At 53.6% G+C, this 12,749-nt stretch overlaps 1 protein-coding gene across 2 annotated transcripts in view; it reads right to left on the bottom strand.

Annotated features, from left to right (window-relative positions):
* Nucleotides 1–11,334, bottom strand: part of TFAP4 (transcription factor AP-4) — a 54,953-nt gene extending 43,619 nt beyond the window's left edge. Inside the window, exon 1 of one of the 2 annotated variants that reach the window (XM_055242886.2) lies at nucleotides 11,185–11,334. The gene's annotated coding sequence lies outside the window, so the exon portion shown is untranslated. The remainder of the gene's footprint in view (nucleotides 1–11,184) is intronic. The other variant, XM_055242887.2, reaches the window with a different exon arrangement.
* Nucleotides 11,335–12,749: the final 1,415 nt, after the last annotated feature.

Below are 12,749 nucleotides of genomic sequence, written 5' to 3'. Positions count from 1 at the left end.
GCTGAGCCCTGGCAGAGTGTGGCCTTGCCAGAGCCTGGAGCACTGACTCAGGCAGTTCTTGGTGCATGCAGGACATGGGTGAGGGACCGGAAAGGTGGCTGTGCAAAGAACTGCCAACCACCGTGTTGACAGAGGCAGTGTCCCCGCAAATCTCCAAACAGACACTGAACCCACGGCCGTCAAGATGCCACCAAGGGTTCTAGTGGCCGGTCTAGAAGGACTTCTCCAAGGAGGCAGGGTTTGAGCTGAAATTGGGAGGACTCGGTGGTGTGAAGGGGATGGGCAGGCATACGTGACACTGGGCAGAGGACTGGAGGTCATGGAGTGCAGGGGGTGGTACATAGGTTCTAATGTTCCCTCTACCTCGAGCTAATTCCAGGAGTTGCTTTACTTTGCTGGCTCACAGACAGCAGTGAAAATCTCATTGCTGGCATCTCTCTGTTCTCCCAGAGGTTCCAAGATTCTCTGGAGGTGTCCTGGAGGCTCTGGCTCTGGGAACTTGGTCTCCTAAGCCCAGACCTTGCAGGACTCTCCCCTCCCCTGCCCCTTCTCCTCCCCCGCCTCTTCTCCCCTCTCTTTTTTCTTCCTTCTCCTCCTCTTTTCTCCTCCTCCTTCTTCTCTGTCTCTCTCTCTTTCTGTCTATCTCGCTCTGTCACCCAGACTGGAGCTGGAGTGCAATGGCGTGATCTCAGCGCACTGCAACTTCTGCCTCCTGGGTTCAAGCGATTCTCCTACTTCAGCCTCCCAAGTATCTGGGACTATAGGCATGCACACCACCATGCCCAGCTAATTTTTGTATTTTTAGTAGAGACGGGGTTTCACCACATTGGCCAGGTTGATCTTGAACTCCTGACCTCAGGTGATCTGCCCGCCTCGGCCTCCCAAAGTGCTAGGATTACAGGTGTGAGTCATCCTTCTGACCCACTCCCAGGTTCCAGGAACAAGAATACAGGTCCTGTAATGGACAAAGCTCATTCAGGGACCCTCCAATGTGAATCGACCAGACACAGTCCTCATGTGGCACGGGAGGGGGACAGGCAGCAGCTCCTGGAGCGGGAGGATGCCTAGCTTCTCCTCCAGCCCCAGATGCAGCTGCAGGTACAGGGAGGGCCTCCCAGGGCACGCCAGAGCCTGCAGGCCCCCAGCTGGGACCAGGCTTCTAACCTCATCCCTTTCCTGCTCTTCCTGCCTCCACCATCTCTCCTGTGGAGCCCCCAAGACTCTGGAGGAGAAATCAAATACAAAACTCCTCAGAGAACAGAAAGGGGGCTGCTGCTGCTGCGTGCAGACACACTCATGCACACCCACACACACACATGCACACACACACAGGCACACCATTCTTCAAGCCCACAGGCAGATCACAGAGAACCTAGATGTCAGGATGGGAAAGGAACTAGACGTGAGCTATCATTTGCCTCTTTGGGGCAAGGCCTGTGCCAAGGGATGTGCCAGGATTGTCTCATCCAATCCTGAAAAGAAGCTTGGAGATTTCAGAGATGAAGAAAATGAGCATCTGAGAGCTTAAGGGAGAGACTCAACCAAAGGGACACCTGGGGACGTCAAAGCCCATGAAGCTGAGCACAGGGCCTGGCAGGCAGCATGGTGGAGGCAGCTTAGCAGAGCTAGGAGGTCGCTCTTGTATTTATGTTTTTTTGTTTTGTTTTTGAGATAGAGTCTTGCTCTGTTGACCAGGCTGGAATGCAGTGGTGTGATCAAGGCTCACTGCAGCCTTAACCTCCTGGCCTCAAGCCATCTTCCCGTCTCAAGTTTCCCAAGCAGCTGGGACCACAGGTACACACCACTATGCTCATCTAATTTAAAAAAAAATTTTTTGAAAATACAAAAAAATTAGCCGGGTGTGTGGCGGGCGCCTGTAGTCCCAGCTACTTGGGAGGCTGAGGCAGGAGAATGGTATGAACCCGGAAGGCAGAGCTTGCAGTGAGCCAAGACCACGCCACTGTGCTCCAGCCTGGGCGACAGAGTGAGACTCCATCTCAAAAAAAAAATTTTTTTTTGTAGAGACAGGGTCTTGTTATGTTGCCCAGGCTGGTCTCCAACTCCCGGGATCAATCGATCCTTCCACCTCAGCTTCCCAAAGTGCTGGGATTCCTGGCGTGAGCCACCATGCCCGGCCAGTGTGGTTATTTTAAGGGACAGCCTCCCTCATTTCCATTTGCTCCATGGGGCTACAGGGGTATCACCTTGTGCTGGGCAGGCTCCTGACCCAGGCCTGCCCCACCAGGAGTATGGTGATTGCTACAGGGCTGGGTTGGGACCCAGCTCCGGCCAAAGAGAGGCAAACCTAGGATTCTGCTGGAACCCGTGGCAGACACAAGCTGGAGGTTCACAGGTCTGTGACATCAGGGCCTCCTCTCAGGAAGCGCTGGCCCAAGAGCAAAGCAAACACGGAGGAAACTTGGCCGGGAGATGCAAGCCAGTGTTCCTGTGAGCACCGGACCCAGCTAGACCCTTGGCCTCTGCAGTTACACAAGCTGTCAAGGAACTGGTCTTTATTTTATTTATTTATTTATTTATTTTTGAGATGGGGGGGGTCTTGCTCTGTTGCCCAGCCTGGAGCGCAGTGGTGCAATCTTGGCTCACTGCAGCCTCCACCTCCTGGGCTCAAGCAGTCCTCCTGCTTCTGTAGCTGGGACTACAGGCCTTCACCACCACACCTGGCTAATTTTTCTATTTTTTTGTAGAGATGGAGTCTCACTATGTCGCCCAGGCTGGTCTCAAACTTCTAGGTTCAAGCGATCCTCCCACCTCAGCTTCCAAAAGTGCTGGGATTACAGGCATGAGCCATTGTGCCTGGCCCAGGAACTGGTCTTTGAATCGAGGTCTGGACGCTGAAGCTCATGCTCTCTTCCTTGTGCCCCAGCCGTCACCATAGAGGCTCTGGTAGATCAGGGGCTGGGGCAAGTCTGGGGAGGGGGCCTCACCTCCCTCCTAGCCCCTGGAGGGAGTGTTGGACCCTCTTGCCCCCTCCTAAAGCAGTTCCATTGCTTCCTTTGACCTTCAAAGTTGGCATCTGCTTGCAGGAATCTGTCTCTCTCCTCCTGGAATTCAGCCTCCAGATGTCAGATCCGAGGCGGTGGCGGCAGCATATGGCTCCCCTCAGAGTGAATCAGCCACATTCCAAAGGTGCACACACAGACGCCACACCCTCAGCAGCCTGGCTGCAGACTTCCTCCCAGCCCCAGCACCCGGCACTCGCCCCAGCCCCCACCTCTTCCCAGCCAGACCCGACTTCGGGCTTCCTTTCCACAGCCTTTCTCCTGGAACTGGAACAGAGAGAAAGCCACTGGGGCTGGAGACACCCTGAGCAGCCCTGCTCTGCTCACTCGCTCCCAACCACTCACAGCTGTTATCAATATATCTATGGGTCATCCATTCAACAGGTGTGCACTGAGCACCTATTATGTGGCAGACAAGATACAGACAAGCCCCTAACCTCACGGAACTCAGCTGGGCAAGAGCCAAACAAACTCAGGTCCAGAGGCAGAAAAGAATTCCAAGTGTGGGAAGAGCTATAAAAGGAAGAAACAGGCCACGTGCGGTGGCTCACGCCTGTAATCCCAGCACTTTGGGAGGCCGAGGCAGGCGGATCACGAGGTCAGGAGATCGAGATCACGGTGAAACCCCGTCTCTACTAAAAATACAAAGGAAAATTAGCCGGGCGTGGTGGCGGGCGCCTGTAGTCCCAGCTACTCGGAGAGGCTGAGGCAGGAGAATGGCGTGAACCCGGGAGGCGGAGCTTGCAGTGAGCCGAGATTGCGCCACTGCACTCCAGCCTGGGCGACAGAGCAAGACTACGTCTCAAAAAAAAAAAAAAAAAAAGACCTTTATTGAGATATAATCCATATAATTCACCACTTTACAATTACACCACAGTAGATGATTCAGTTGTTTTTAAATATCCACAGATCTGTGCATCCATAACCGCAATTTTGGAGTATTTTCCTTTTTCTTTTTTTTTCAAGACGGAGTCTCACTCTGTCACCCAGACTGGAGTGCAGTGGCATGATCTCGGCTCACTGCAAGCTCTGTCTCCCAGGTTCAAGCGATTCTGCCGCCTCAGCCTCCCAAGTAGCTGGGCTATAGGTGAGCACCACCAGGCCCAGCTAAATTTTTTTGTATTTTTAGTAGAGACGGAGTTTCATCATGTTGGCCAGGCTGGTCTCGAACCCCTAACCTCAAGTGATCCACGTGCCTTGGCCTCCTAAAAGTGCTTGGATTACAGGCATGAGCCACTGCACCTAACCAATTTTGGAATATTTTCATTAACCCAAAAAGAAACTCCATTTAGGAGTCGCTCCCCGATGCTCGCCACCACTCCCGGCCCCAGGCAACCCCTAAGCTACTCTCTTTATCTTTTTATTTATTTATTTATTTGTAGCGACAGGGTCTCGTTGTTTTGCCCAGTGGTTTGATCATAGCTCACTGTAACCTCTACCTCTCAGGGTCAAGCAATCCTCTCCTCTCAGTCTCCCGCGGAGCTGGGACTACAGGTTGAGTGCCACCACACTCAGCTAACTTTATTTTTTTTAGAGATGGGGTCTCACTCTGTTGCCCAGGCTGGTCTTGAACTGCTGGTCTTGAACTCCTGGTCTCAAGTGATCCTTCTGCCCCAGCTTTCCAAACTGCTCATGCCTGTAGATGTAAGCCACTGCCCCTAGCCCTTAATCTACTTCCTGTCTCTATGGATTTACCTATTCTGGAAATTTCATATGAACAGAAACACACAACATGCGTCCTGTGTGTCTGGCTTGTCAGTGGGCATAACGCTTTCAAGGGTCATCCATGTTGTAGTATGTATTGGTGCTTCGTTCTTTTTTTTTTTTTTTTTTGAGACGGAGTCTCACTCTATCTCCCAGGCTGGAGTGCAGTGGCACGATCTCGGCTCATTGCAACCTCGGCCTCCCGGGTTCAAGCAATTCTCCTGCCTTAGCCTACCAAGTAGCTGGGTCTGCAGGCACATGCCATCACGCCTGGCTAATTTTTTTAGAGACAGGGTTTCACCGTGTTAGCCAGGATGGTCTCGATCTTCTGACCTCGTGATCCACCGGCCTCGGCCTCCCAAAGTGCTGGGACTACAGGCGTGAGCCACCACGCCCAGCCGCTTCGTTCCTTTTTATGGCTGAATCATATTCCACTGTTTGGAGAGACCACAGTTGATTTATCCATTCATCAGGTGAGGGACACATGGTTGTTTCTACTTTTTGGCTCTTATGAATAACGCTGCTCTGAACATTCCCATGCAAGTTTTTGTGCAGGTATGTCCCCATTCCTCTTGGATATACACGATATAAACCTAGGAGGGGCACTGCTGCGTCATATGGTCACTCCATGTTTAACTTTTTTTTTTTTTTTTTTTGAGATGGAGTCTCACTCTGTCACCCTGGCTGGAGTGCAGTGGCCTGATCTCAGCTCACTGCAACCTCCGCTTCCCAGATTCAAAGGATTCTCCTGCCTTAGTCTCCTGGGTAGCTGGGACTACAGGTGCCTGCTACCACACCCAGCTAATTTTTTTTTTTTTCTTTTTTTTACATCAAGACAGGGTTTCGCCATGTTGTCCAGGCTGGTCTCCAACTCCTGACCTCAAGTGATCTGCCCGCCTTGGCTTCCCAAAGTGCTGGGATTACAGGCCTAAGCCTCTGTACCCGGCCTCCATGTTTAACCTTTCAAGGAACCAGACTGTTTGAAAGGGGCTGCAGGCTCCCAGCAGCACCACACTCTGCCCAGATTCACTGAGGACCCCCTCGCATGACCCCCAGTTCGCACTACTCAGAGGAGCACCTTAAAATTAGCTGGCCTAAAGGCCAGGTGTGATGGCTCATGCCTGTAATCCCAGCAGTTTGGGAGGCCGAGGCGGGTGGATCATGAGGTCAGGAGAGTGAGACCATCCTGGCTAACAGGGTGAAACCCTGTCTCTACTAAAAAAAATACAAAAAAATTAGCCGGGCGTGGTGGCGGGCACCTTTAGTCCAGCTACTCCGGAGGCTGAGGCAGGAGAATCGCTTGAACCTGGGAGGTGGTGGTTGCAGTGAACCGAGATCACACCATTGCACTCCAGCCTGGGCGACAGAGTGAGACTCCATCTAAAAAAAAAAAAAAAAAGAAGAAGTATCAGAACCAAGAGAGGATGGCAGCAGGGGATGGCCAGGCGCTCAGTGGTGAAAGCGTCAGGACTTGAACCCCACCTCCACTACTTTGCAGCTTTGCATTTTTGGATGAACCACGTGGCTTCTCCAAGCCTCCCTCTCATCATCCACAAAACAGGCCTAATTGTGACAATCTACTCAATAGGGTAATTTTGAAGATTAAACACAGTAATACAAAACAAGTTATTCTGTTTGCCAAAGACACTACAGATAAGCTCACATAGCCAATACCATGCCAGGAAACCAAAACTCACCTCAAGAAATCTGTTGGGTGGCCCAGGCATGGTGGCTTATTCCTGTAATCCCAGCACTTTGGGAGGCTGAGGCAGGTGGATCACGAGGTCAGGAGTTTGAGACCAGCCTGGCCAACATGGTGAAACCCGTCTCTACTAAAAATACAAAAAAATTAGCCAGTCGGGCGTGGTGGCATGTGCCTGTAATTCCAGCTACTCAAGAGGTTGAGGCAGGAGAACTGCTTTAACCCAGGAGGCAGAGGTTGCAGTGACCCCCAATTGCGCTAATGCACTCCAGCCTGGATGACAGAGTGAGACTCCGTCTTGGGGGTGAAAAAAAGAAAAGAAATTTGTTGGGTAGCCAGAGCATGGTGGCTTATGCCTGTAATCCTAGCAATTTGGGAGGCCAAGGCGGGAGGATCACTTGGGGCCAGGAGTTTGAGAGCAGCCTGGGAAACACAGTGAGACCCTGTCTTTACTAAATATAAATGTAAAAAAAAAAAAGCTGAGCATGGTGGTATGTGCCTATAATCCTAGCTACTTGGGAGGCTGAGGTGGGAGGCTTGCTAGAACCCCAAAGGCTGAGGCTGCAGTGAGCTGAGATCACACCACTGCACTCCAGCCTGGGCGATACAGTGAGACCCTATCTCAGGAGAAACAAAGAAAAAGAAATCTGTCTTGTCCTAAGGCTGACAGGGGCAAAACCAGGATCTGAATCACGTGATTCCCAACAGGGCTTTGGCCAGTGCTGTGTGAATACTCACACAGATGGGGGATGCTGGGCAGCTTCAGCTCGGAAGGAACACTGAGTGAGGGACAGATGGGCTGGTCCGGCAGGGGACCCGCCCATTCAGCAGATGTCCCTGGGCACAGCTCACATGTCAGTTCTCCGCAAAGCTGACAGGCGGCTGAGAAGTGTCAAAGCCTGCTAATGAGGGCTGGGCAAGAGAGAAGCAGAAACAAACTTGCCTGGGTTGGGGGAAGGGGATGGTGCAAAGCAACCCTGAGGCCAAAAGCCTGTGTAGGTAGAACCAACAGGGGTGGGGGCAGGCGCTGAGGGCTCAGGGCTCAGGAAAACGAGGTGGCTCTCCTAGTTTTACCAGGGAAAGGAAAACAAGGCAGGAATTTCCAGCAGGGAAACCTGGCTACTCAGTGGGACTCTTAAAGATGACACTTTTTCCTCTATCTTCAAGTGCAGCCTCAAGGAGGGCCCTGCTGGTCCATCCTAGGGTGACAGGTGTAGCCAGATTCCCTTCCAATCAAGGAGTCCATTTGGAAAGCTCCAGTGGGTTACCCAAGGGCAGATACTAAGCAAGTCCCTAAAAATGAAGGCCAGTGTGCCCTGGAGGGCAAGTATAAATATGGGGAACTCTGAGCCGGGCGCGGTAGCTCACACCTGTAATCCCAGCACTTTGGGAGGCAGAGGGCGGATCACCTGAGGAGTTCAAGACCAGCCTGGGAAACATGGTGAAATCTCGTCTCAACTAAAAATACAAAATTAGTTTGGTGTGGTGGCGGGCTCCTGTGATCCCAGCTACTCAGGAGGCTAGGGTGGAAGAATCACTTGAACCCAGGAGGCGGAGGTTGCAGTGAGCTGAGATTGTGCCATTGCATTCCAGACTGGGTAAACAAAGAGCGAAATTCCATCACAAAATAATAATAATAATAATAATAATAAATATGTGGGGAACTCTTAAGTAGAGATGGGGGTTCCCCTCATTTTTGCCTCTTCCACTGAGTTAAAGTGTCAAGGAAAGGGATTCCCAGGATAAAACTTTCAGGAGTATTCGGTTTTAGGGGCTACAGGCAGAGGGGCAGGACCCTAGAGGTATTTTTTTTTTTTAGATGGAGTCTCACTCTGTCGCCAAGGCTGGAGTGCAGTGGCGCGATCTCAGCTCACTGCAAGTTCTGCCTCCCGGGTTCATGCCATTCTCCTGCCTCAGCCTCCCGAGTAGCTGGGGCTACAGGAGCCCGCCACCACGCCCAGCTAATTTTTTGTATTTTTAGTAGAGACGGGGTTTCACCATGGTCTCGATCTCCTGACCTCGTGATCCACCTGCCTCGGCCTCCCAAAGCGCTGGGATTACAGGCGTGAGCCACCGCGCCCGGCTCCTAGATTTAGGAGGTGGGTGGAACTACAAAGGAAAAGCTAGCTGCTGGTGGGGTCTCAGCTTGTAAGACGTCAGGGTGTGAAGTGGCACTTAAGGACCAGTTTAGGATAGAGCAAGGGATGAGGAAGCCCGCCTGGAGTTCGGCAGGAGTGGGTGACCTCAGGTAGCCCACTTTTTTGAGAAACCTGGCCGGTGAGGTTGGAGACATGGCTATGGCTTGGGACTAGTGTTTTTTTTTGTTTTTGGGGATGGAGTTTCACTCTTGTTGCCCAGGCTGGAGTGCAACAGCACAGTCTTGGCTCACCGCAACTTCTACCTACCAGGTTCAAGGGATTCTCCTGCCTCAGCCTCCCAAGTAGCTGGAATTACAGGTGCCTGCCATCATGCCCAGCAAATTTTTGTACTTTTAGTAGAGAAGGAGTTTCGCCGGGCGCGGTGGCTCACGCTTGTAATCCCAGCACTTTGGGAGGCCGAGGCGGGCGGATCACGAGGTCAGGAGATCGAGACCACGGTGAAACCCCGTCTCTACCAAAAATACAAAAAATTAGCCGGGCGTGGTGGCGGGCGCCTGTAGTCCCAGCTACTCGGAGAGGCTGAGGCAGGAGAATGGCGTGAACCCGGGAGGCAGAGATTGCAGTGAGCCGAGATCGCGCCACTGCACTCCAGCCTGGGTGACAGAGCAAGACTCCGTCTCAAAAAAAAAAAAAAAAAAAAGAGAGAGAAGGAGTTTCACCATGTTGGCCAGGCTGGTCATTACAGGCCTGAGCTACCTCGCCGGGCAAGACTAGTGTTTTTGATTGTTCGTTTTGAGATGGAATCTTGCTCTGTCAGCTCACTGCAACATCTGCCTCCCAGGTTCAAGCGATTCTCTTGCTTCAGCCTCTAGAGTAGCTGGGACTACAGCTGTGTGCCATCACGCCCCGCTAATAAAGATAGGGTCTTACCATGTTGCCCATGCTGGTCTTGAACTCCTGGGCTTAGGAGATCCTCCCACCTCAGCCTCCCAAAGTGCTGAAATTACAGGTGAGCCACTGTGCCCGTCCTGGAGTCAAAGGCTTTGGACTTGAATGCCATTTCTGCTACTTTAGAGCTGTGTGTGCATGTACTTTTAACTTCTCTGTCTCCCTCTCAAAATGGGCCCGAGAGCAAGTTCCATTTTGGTCTGGTCCCACCAGGACCTCTGACTCGCTGGCGACCTGAGGTAGGGGCTCATGTAATAGCCCAGCTCCTCAAACACGGAGGATGGGTCCCACTCCTGACCCAGCCTCATTTTACAGCACAGCGTAAAGGCCGAGACTAGAGGCTGCACCAGGCTGGGGAAGGGGCAAATTCTAGATGACTCACCAGGCCCGTACCCATGAGAGCCCTCAGGCCTGCAGCACTGTGGATCCAGAGGCAGAGACAGAGCTTTGCAGAAGGGTGAAAGCACTTCCTCCCCGCTTCCTACTGCAGAAAAGCCACTTTCTCGAGGCAGAGCCCAGACTGGCAACCCCCAGGCCTTCTGCACCTCACCTGGGCAGCAGGCACGCTGACTGTGAGTGTTTCAATCTCTCCAGGCTCAGAGGGATGGCGGGGGATGCTGCCTGCGCGGTTGCTAGCAGCAGACACAGCTGCCTGGCTGACACTGCGTTTGTCATGCTCCAAAGCGCTCAGCCAGCCTGGGCCCCCCACCCACTCCCTCTCTCCTCCTGCCACCAGAAGCAGCCTCTTCCCGGCTCCCACCCTTCCTCCCCGAAGCCACTTGTACCTGCCCCAGAGCCTGGAGAGGTGACAAGTGCTTCCCAGACAACAAAAGCATCTCCCAGGAGAACAGACGTCACAAACACTCAGCTACACCCTTGTTCTGTGCCCTGATTTTAGGCTGCATTTGGGCAGCTCTTTGGGATGAAACTGAGGTAAGGGGTAAAGGGCCTGTCTTGGTCAAGGTCATCCCACCTTGGGACTCCTGGGTGTGTTTCAGACATCCGTCCCCTTGGGTTCCAATGCTGGTCTGGCCACTTACAAGCTGTGTGACCTTGGGCAAGTTATTTGACCTCTCAGAGCCTACTTTCCCCCCAGATAACGATAGATAGGTAGTGAACCCACCTCTTGCTAAAAAATGTGAGCCATTATTGTCATTACTCCATCCTTTTTTTTTTTTGGAGACAGCGCCTCGCTCTGTCACCCAGGCTGGAGTGCAATGGCGCGATCTCGGCTCACTGCAACCTCCGCCTCCCGGGTTGAAGCGATTCTCCTGCCTCATCCTCCCGCGTAGCTGGGATTACAGGCGCGCGCTCCCACGCCCGGCTAATTTTTGTATTTTCAGTAGAGATGGGGTTTCGCCATGTTGGCCAGGCTGGTCTCGAACTCCTGACCTCAAGTGATCCGCCCGCCTCAGCCTCCCAGAGTGCTGGGATTACAGGCGTGAGCCACCGCGCCCGGCCCTACTCCATCCTTTCAATTCCTCTTTCTCTCCACTCCAGCCACATCGGCCTCAATGCCTGCTGCCCCTGGACCTTAGGCTTGGGATGTGAAATCTTTCTGGAATGTTCCTTCGTTAGTTCCTCGCATGGCTTGTTCCCTCGCTTCCCTCCTTTGAGTCTTGACTCCAGTCACCTCCCCAGCGAGGCCCTGCCTGCACTGTCTTCCCTGGGCGCTTATGTGACATCCGAGGCGGTTTCCCAATTCGACTACCTGTGGCTCTTGCGCCTGGAACGTAAGCCCCACGAGGACAGGACTGTTTCACTTCTCACTCCCGTGTCCGCAGCGATGGAAAGAATGACTGCGGGCGCCTACCCCCGGAGGGTGCTGTCGGCGCCCAGTCTGGCGGCTCCCGGCGCGCGCCCGCGAGGTCACGTCCGGGGCGCGCCGGCCGGAAGCAGGCCCCGCTTGAGGGTAGGGGAGGGGCGTCCGGGCCAGACCACGCCCCCCGGACTCGTGCCCCCCGTCAGCGGCGGAGCCAGCCAGCCTGGGGCCGCCTCGCACTTCCGCTCCCCAGCCGGCTTGTTCATATTCATGAGGCGGGCCAAAGGCGGGGCCCGGGTCACCGGCGGCCCCCGGCCCCTGGCCTGGAATCCCGCCCCGGCGGAGGCTTGGGCCCCATTGGGGCGCCCCCGGCTTCCGCCTCGGGGAGGGAGTTTCCACTTGGTCACGACTCAAAAATGTGTCGCTCGCGCTTCTCCGCCCCCTCGTTCCTGCCCCGGGGGATCTCCTCCTTCGGAAGGCGGGAGGGGCGGGGCCAACGGAGGGACGGCTCCTCCTCCCCGGGGCAGTTCCTTAGGGATCCCGGGCGGACTCCTCTCCCTCCAAGTTAGCGCCTGCAATAATCTTTTTTTTTTCCCCCGAGACAGAGTCTTCTGTCGCCCAGAGCTGGAGTGCAATGGCGCGATCTCGGATCACTGCAAGCTCCGCCTCTCGGGTTCAAGCGATTCTCCTCCCTCAGCCTCCCGAGTAGCTGAGATTACAGGCGCGCGCCAACACGCCTGGCTAATTTTTGTATTTTTAGTAGAGATGGGGTTTCACCATGTTGGCCAGGCTGGTTTTGAACTCCTGACTTCGTGATCCGCCCGCCTCGGCCTCCCGAAGTGCTGGAATTACAGGCGTCAGACACTGCACCCAGCCCTGCAATAATCTTAATTTTTTTTTTTTTGAGTTGGAGTCTCGCTCTGTTGCCCAGGCTGGAGTGCAATGGCGTGATCTCGGCTCATCGCAACATCTGCCTCCCGGGTTCAAGCGATTCGCCCACCTCAGCCTCCCAAAGTGCTGGGATTACAGGCGTGAGCCACTGTGACCGGCCTTTTTTTTTTTTTTTTTTTTTTTTTTTTTTTTTGAGACTGGGTCTCATTCCGTCCCCCAGGCTGGAGTTCAATGGCACAATCTCAGCTCACTGCAGCCTCCACCTCCTGGGTTCAAGCAATCCTCCCGCCTCAGCTGTCCAAGTAGCTGTGACTACAGTCATGCACCACCACAACTAGCTAATTTTTTAAGTTTTTGCAGAGATGGGGCAGGGTCTTAGTATCTTGCCCAGGCTGTTCTCGAACTCCTGGGCTCAAGCAATCCTCCTGCCTCCGCCTCCCAAAGTGCTGGCACTACATGTGTGAGCTACCGTGCCCAACCAAAACTACCTCTTTTACTTTTTATTTATTTATTTTGCGATGGCATCTGGCTCTGTCACCCAGGCTGGAGTGCAGTGGTGCAATCTCAGCTCACTGCAACCTCTGCCTCCTGGTTTCAAGCAATTCTCGTGCCTCAGCCTCCTG

This window comes from Symphalangus syndactylus, chromosome 14 (genome assembly GCF_028878055.3).
Source record: "Symphalangus syndactylus isolate Jambi chromosome 14, NHGRI_mSymSyn1-v2.1_pri, whole genome shotgun sequence".
NCBI classification, from domain to species: domain Eukaryota; kingdom Metazoa; phylum Chordata; class Mammalia; order Primates; family Hylobatidae; genus Symphalangus; species Symphalangus syndactylus.
Note: the sequence above shows the minus strand (reverse complement) of the source record. Positions and strands in the feature narration are given on the sequence as shown.